Below are 8,336 nucleotides of genomic sequence, written 5' to 3' on the forward strand. Positions count from 1 at the left end.
CCTCTGCCTTTGTCTCTGCCTCCCTCTCTGTGTGTCTCTTATGAAAAAATAAAATAAAATCTTAAAAAATAAAAAAAAATATAGACCGGTAAAAATAGCATGGGTTTTAGAACTGAGTAGACATAAATAAGACTCATTATAAGCCAAGATTTGTTCTATGTACTTTACCTGTATTAATACATGTAATTCTCTCAACAAGCCTATGAAATACGGAAATTGATGCAAAAAATTACACACTTTGCCCTCTTTTTATAGATAAGAAAACTGAGGTTCAGAGAGGTGAAACAACTTGCCCAAAATTAAAGGTGATGGTAGAAGTGGTATTTAGACTCGCTGATCAAAATATCCATGCTCTCAGCTACTGAGCTAGGCCATCTTAATACTTAAATCTGGTAGAGGAAAGTATCATCAACTTCTAATTCATTTGTCCTTTTTTTAAAAGAAAAAATGTAGTGAAAAGAATCATAGAATGCTTTATAGTGGAAGAACTGAGTCTTAATACATAAGAATTCAACAATGAGACTTGGAGTTGGAGACCTTTCAGGCAGAGGCAACAGTATTTATAAGGGTCCAGAAATATGAAAGGATAGACCACAACTGAGAGATTATAAACAATTAAGAATGGATGGGCTGCAGTGAACAACTGGGAAATGGAATTTTTTATACTTGGGTATAAATTTAAGAAAAGAAGTGTAAAACTTATACTCTGGAAACTACAAAGCATGCAGAAATAATAAAGAAGATCTACCTAATTGGAAAAAAACTATCCCGTTTCATGATCAGGAATACTTAACATTGTTCCCATGGAGTATTCCCTCAAATGGTCTACAGGTTCAGTGCAACCCTCATCACAATTTCACCTGACCTCTTTATAGAAATTGACAAGTTTATTCTAAAGTTCATATGGAATCACAAAGGAACCAGAATACCAAAAATAATCTTAGAAAAGAAGAACAAAGGAGGAGGACTCACCCTTTCCTATTTCAAAACTTACTATAAAGCATCAGTTAATAAGACCATTTGGCACTGACGTAAGTATAAATGATTGGAAAAGAACTGAGAGTCCAGAAATAAACCCTTACATCTATGGTCAACTGATTTCTAATATCAGTGCCAAGACCATGCAATAGGGAAAGAATAGTATTTTCAAACAAATGGTGCTGGGACAATTAAATAACCACATGCAAAAGAATGAAAGTGTACCCTTACTTAACACCATACATGAAAATTAACTCAAGATGGGTCAAAGACCTAAATGTAAGACCTAAAACTATAAGACTTAAAAGAAAACATGGGACTAAATCTTCATGACCTTGGGATTGACAAAGGACTTTTAGAGACACCAAAAGCACAAGCAACAAAAGAAAAAAAAATAGACTGGTTTTCATCAAAATTAAAAATATTTATGTTTTAAAGCATGCCATCAAGAAAGTGAAAAAGGCAACCCAAAAAATGAGAGAAAATATATTTTATTTTCATTTTTTAATTTTTTTTTGATTTTCATTATTTGAAGTGACTGTGTTCTATAAAGTTACACAAATACTGAATTAACAAATAGTGAATCGTTGCTCCTAAGGAAAATACAGGATTAGTTTCCTGCAATCCTCTCGTCACAACATTTTTATCAACCAATCAGTTCATAACTTTTTTTTGTGTGTTTCTATTTAAAGACAACATTTTGAATATATACTGTTGATTCCCTAACATTGAACTCATGGCCAATAGCAATATAAGGCATGCCTGAATAAAGCTCATCTAACACATATATTTTCTCCATAAGTCACATCACAGCTTTCTTGTGCTGAGGAACACTAAACAGCATTTCAGCATTACACTTGAGAGTAATTTTAAACAGAAAAGTGACTGACAAAACAGCACAAAAATACAAATAAAAAAATCTGACACTAAATGGACCAAAAAAAAAAAAAGGAAATCTTTTTCTAGCATGAGAACTGAAACAGTAAAGCAGGAGGTTGCTTTATGTCACCTCAGCTAGGAGTGTGCACACCAGGCAGCTCAAATTTTTTTGTCACTCTGCACATTTGAACACGAAAGTACCACAGGTATTATTTGGGGCTACACATAAATTTCAGTAAGTAGTGAAATTTGCAAATATGGAATCCATGAATAATAAGAATTAACTGTATTTGTAAGTCATATATATCATAAAGTTATTGTATACAGAATATATAAAGAACTCTTACAATACAACTCAACAATAAAAAAACCCATAAATAACCCACTTGAACCCACAAATGATAGCTGAGGTCCCTAACTTGGGGAGGGAAACAGGCATTCAGATCCAGAAGATAGAGAGGTCCCCCCTAAAATCAATAAAGATTGTTCAACACCCTGACATTTAATAGCGAAACTTGCAAATTCCAAAGATAAAGAGAAGATCCTTAAAGCAGTAAGAGACAAGGGATCCCTAACCTTTATGGGGAGAAGTATTAGGTTAACAGCAGCCCTCTCCACAGAGACCAGGCAGGCCAGAAAGGGCTGGCAGGATATATTCAGAATATTAAATGAGAAGAACATGCAGCCAAGAATAATGCTCTATCCGGCAAGGCTCTCATTCAGAATAGAAGGAGAGATAAAGAGCTTCCAAGATAGGCAGAAACTGAAAGAATATGTGACCACTAAACCAGCTCTGCAAGAAATATTAAGGGGGACTCTATAAAAGAAAGAGGAAGTCCAAAGAAACAATCCACAAAAACAAGGACTGAATAGATATCATGATGACACTAAATTCATATCTTTCAATAGTAACTCTGAACATGAATGGGCTTAATGATCCCAACAAAAGACTCAGGGTTTCAGACTGGATAAAAAAGCAAGACCCATCTATTTGCTGTCTACAAGAGACTCATTTTAGACCTAAGGACACCTACAACCTGAAAATGAAAGGTTGGAGAACCATTTACCATTCAAATGATCCTCAAAAGAAAGCAAGGACTGCAATCCCCATACCAGATTAATTAAACTTTATCCCAAAGACTGTAGTAGAGATGAAGAGGGACACTATATCATACTTAAAGGATCTATCCAACAAGAGGACCTAACAATCATGAATATTTATGCCCCAAATGTCGGAGCTGCCAAGTATATCAATCAATTAATAACCAAAGTTAAGACATACTTAGATAATAATACACTAATACTGGGAGACTAACACAGCGCTTTCTGTAAATGACATATCTTCTAAGCACAACATCCCCAAAGAAACATGAGCTTGAAATGATACACTGGACCAGATGGATTTCACAGATATTTACAGAACTTTACATCCAAATGCAACTGAATACACATTCTGCTCAAGTGCACACGGAACTTTCTCCAGAATAGACCACATACTGGTTCACAAATCAGGTCTTAACTGATACCAAAAGATTGGGATTGTACCCTGCATATTTTCAGATCACAATGCTTTGAAACTAGAACTCAATCACAAGAAGAAATTTGGAAGAAATTCAAACACGTGGAGGTTAAACACCATCCTGCTAAAAGATGAAAGGGTCAACCAGGAAATTAGAGAAGAATTAAAAAGATTCATGGAAACTAATGAGAATGAAGATACAACAGTTCAAAATCTTTGGGATACAGCAAAATCAGTCCTGAGAGGGAAATACATCGCAATACAAGCATCCCTCAAAAAACTGGAAAGAACTCAAATACACAAGCTAACCATGCACCTAAAGAAACTGGAGAAAGAACAGCAAATAAAACCTACACCAACCAGAAGAGAGTTAATAAAGTATTGAGCAGAACTCAATGAAATAGAGACCAGAAGAACTGTGGAACAGATCAACAAAACCAGGAGTTGGTTCTTTAATTAGAATTAATAAGATATATAAACCATTAGCCAGCCTTATTAAAAACAAAAGAGAAAAGAAATTAATAAAATCATGAATGGATAAGGAGAGATCACCACCAATACCAAGGAAATAAAAACAATTTTAAAAACTTATTATGAGCAGCTATATGCCAATAAATTAGGCATTCTAGATGAAATGGACACATATCTGGAAAACCACAAACTACCAAAACTGGAACAGGAAGAAATAGAAAATCTGAACAGGTCGATAACCAGGGAAGAAATTGAAGCAGTCATCAAAAACCTCCCAAGAGAGCAGCCCGATGGCTCAGCATTTAGCGCCACCTTCAGCTTGGGGTGTGATCCTAAAGATCCAGGATTGAGCCCCATGTCAGGCTCCCTGCATGGAGCTTGCTTCTCCCTCTGCCTGTGTCTCTGTCTCTCTCTGTGTGTGTCTCTTATGAATACATAAATAAAATCTTAAAAAAAAAAACCTCCCAAGACACAAAAGTCCAGGGCCAGATGGCTTCCCAGGGAAATTCTATTAAACATTTAAAGAAGAAATAATACCTATCCTAATAAAGTTGTTCCAAAAGATAGAAAGACCATGATTACTAGGGTAATACAGTCCTGATATTATCACTCTAGCTCCCTGAAATTTATAGTCAAAAGAAATAAGTGGGTAAAGCAATGTTAAAAATCCTTCTTAATATTCCAAAGTTTCACTGTACTGATAACATTTGGAAAACATTAGGCATTTCCAATTATATAAAATCTATTTTCTTCAGATACTCTAAAACTTATTTTGTGAAGTACTAAGTACTCAAAAGATAAAAAGAAAGTGAATCCATTACAGCTTTCTAGAACAGTACTTAGGAACCAAGACATACACTAAGGCACAAATATTTTTCTCCCTCTAACCATTCAGATTTATAGTCTAGGTAAGAAGGAAGAATAATTAGTATAATAAAAAAAAATCTGGTCTGGAGGCATGAAAAAGGGTCTTAGTCCCAATTCTGTCCTTTTTGAAAATAGTGGACTGAATATAGTAGCCATGACTATTCACCCTTCCCTGTATACAACCTTTCAAATATTACTTTGCAGTTTATCAATAGCTACAGTCTATTTTATCCATTCTTGTGACTTGTGAAAGGAAGTGATACTTTGACAGCTCCAAACTTAAGCCTCAAGAGATATAATACACTTTCTGTGCACATGCCTGGGCTAGCTTACTGGAGATGATACACATGGAACAAAGATAAGTCTAATGACCCAGACATATGACAGAGCAGGTCAAAATTAGCAAAGTCACCTAGTCTGTTCACAGCTGACCACAGACATATGAATGAGCCTCACCAAACCAATCCAAATCAGCAAAAACCTCCCAGCTGAATTATAGACTTAGCTGTTCTAAGTTTCTGCCTATTATTTTAAACTTCTAAATTTGGGATTTAAAAAAATAATAATACAAGTATAACTGAACCTACCTCTAGCTTACTCAAGTGACTTCCTTGTCAGAATAGTGTAGGTAATTAATAACAAGTACCTTTAAAAACTCTATCTATGTGAATTACTACTAAGTAAATCTAAGCTTTAGGAAAGTATTAAATTAAAAATGTACAAAAGCTTCATTGCTTATAGTGTCCTACATGTTTCATCTATTGGAATTAAGTATTAAATTCAGGCCCAAATGCAAAAACTGGCTCAGTTACAGATCAGCAGATGGCACCTATTCAGATATCAAGAGGAGCTTGATTTACATATTTGAAAAGGTTTAAAAACTCAAACAATAAAATTATTTTTTATGTCACAGATTTTTAAATGAAGAGATTATTTTAGGAACTTAATTTTTGAAGATTTATTTTTACTTAGACTTACTTTTAAATTTCCTTTAAGACTAGCTTAGTCTGGGAGATTTTAGTTCTAAATGGCATCAGCCTAGCTGCCACTCCCTTCTCAAAATACCTATAAGGAACAACAACAACAAAAAAGATTAAAAACTGTAACATTTAAAACTGACTAATTATTGCCTAAAATTGGAAGGAATTGCCCTTATCTAATAAACCAACGAAGCTGAAATGAGCAAAGCAAGTAATGGCTGATCTATGCATCACTCTGAAAACAAGGATGGCCTACCTAGATAGTAGAAAACTTTCTTTCTCACTCACTCTGACCCTCTGGCTTGGAGAAACATGCCTATATCCAATCAGAAAAAAAGATTATTTCTGATCTGAGTCGAAGGAGATATGATAGCTATATCATAAAACTCTTTCCATTTCCCCTTCTCAAACTCCCCAATATCTTTTTACAGCCTGCAACATCCCAAAAAATAAGAGGACAGAGGAGGCAAAGCATACATGAGGATTAGAAGTCACATATTATATCTTGGTGGTAAGATTCATAGTTTTATATAGCAGGGAAAGAGACTGGAATTGATTTTAAAAGTTTCTTTTAAGAGACCAACATATACTCCATTAATTCATATTGGCAGAGAATCAAAGTTGTGGCAAACAGGTGATTCTATCATAGTTTAGCTAAAACAACCAACTTGGTAAATGTCTACAATCTAGATAGTGGGATTTATACTAGAAACTCAGTATATCTACCCATCTTGCAGCTAGAAATGGGTTCAATCAACTCCCAAGTAGACAATAAAAGAAATCTATCTTCACATATACTGTGTTGACATATATTATATTAAGGATAGTATTATCTTTCAAGAAGTTAAAAAAAAGAAAAGAAAAGAATTATCAAAGTAGACACAGTGGGCTTTCATTTCTGGGAATATAGAGTAAATGTGCTTTTCCCTATTTTTCCTGTTAAATAGAACAAAAAATCCTGAATGTCTTTTATATAGAACAAATATGAAAGCACTCTGGAAAGTAAAGAAAGAAGGCAGACTAAATAGGGAACTCAGGACTGAAAAGAAGATGTGATGATGAGTTTCCCTGGTTTTCTCATTGCCTCATATATCCTAACTGTGGCACTGAACAAACTGAAAGCCAGCATATGCCAAAAGGTACAAACAAACAAACAAAAACAAAAACCCCAGAAATTTACCCTCTCTCTAGAAAAGGACCAGAAAAAGGTTTCTTTATATGACAGAAAATTTTTAGACAATTACAGCTTTACTGCAGCCAAACATCATATGATATAGCTAGGAAGCATGCAAATTAAATAAAATAATAATAATAATTAATACATGCCAACACTATGATGACAGATATCTAAGAATCATTTTACAAAAATTTTTAAAAGCTATCATACTATAGATTTGGATGAATGTATAATTGCAGCACAACCTCCATGTTGTGACAGGGAAGGTGACAGAGGAAAGAATAACTGAATTTAAAGACTCTAATAGAAATTACCCAACCTGAATAACAGAAAAAAATAGACCAAAAAAAACCTATCATTCTTCTATCATAAGGAATACTTTAACTGCTCTAAAAATTATCTGTGCTCAATCTATACACTCCTTACAACCACTAACCCCCACCAATCCCTGGCAATCACTAATCTTTTTACTGTTTCCATAGTTATGACTATTTCAAGGTGTCATATAGTTTGAATCATATAGTATGTCTTTTAGATTGGCTTATTTCACTTAGTAATATGCATTCAAGTTTCTTCCATGTCTCTTCATGACTTGATAGTTCATTTCTTTTTATGCTGAAAAATATTCCATTGTATGGATGTACCACAGTTGACTTATCCATTCACTAAATTTTGGCAATTAAACTAATTTGTTATAATCATCAATGTGGCCGTTATTTTGTGGACATAAGTTTTCAACTCCTATGCGTAAATACCTAGTGCAATTGCTAAGTCATATTGCAAGAATATGTTTGGTTTTGCAATAAATTGCTGAATTGTATTCCAAAGTGGCTGTATCATTTTGTATTTGCACTAGCAATGAATGAGAGTTCTGCTACTCCACATCCCTACTCACAATTGACTTTTTTTTAAATTTTTTTTTATTTATTTATGATAGGCACACAGTGAGAGAGAGAGAGGCAGAGACACAGGCAGAGGGAGAAGCAGGCTCCATGCACCGGGAGCCCGACGTGGGATTCGATCCCGGGTCTCCAGGATTGCGCCCTGGGCCAAAGGCAGGCGCTAAACCGCTGCACCACCCAGGGATCCCCACAATTGACTTTTTAAATTTTGGCCATTCTAATAGGATTGTAGTAGTATCTCATAGTTATTTTAATTTGTATTTCCCTGATAATATATGATGTGGAACATTTTTTTTCATATGTTTATTTGCCATTTTTATAAACCCACAAAATGTACAACACCAAGAGTGAAACCTAATGTAAACCATGAACTTTGAGTGATTATGATGTGTCAATGTAGATTCACCAATTATAACAAATGCTCCACTCTGGTGGGGTATATTGATAACAGGGGAGGCTACACATGTATGAGTACAGGAGGTTTATGGGAATTTTCTGTACCTTCCTCTCAATTTTGCTATAAGCCTAAAACTGCTCTTAAAAAATAAAGTCTTTAAATATGA

This window comes from Nyctereutes procyonoides, unplaced genomic scaffold (assembly GCF_905146905.1).
Source record: "Nyctereutes procyonoides isolate TBG_1078 unplaced genomic scaffold, NYPRO_anot_genome, whole genome shotgun sequence".
Classification (NCBI taxonomy): domain Eukaryota; kingdom Metazoa; phylum Chordata; class Mammalia; order Carnivora; family Canidae; genus Nyctereutes; species Nyctereutes procyonoides.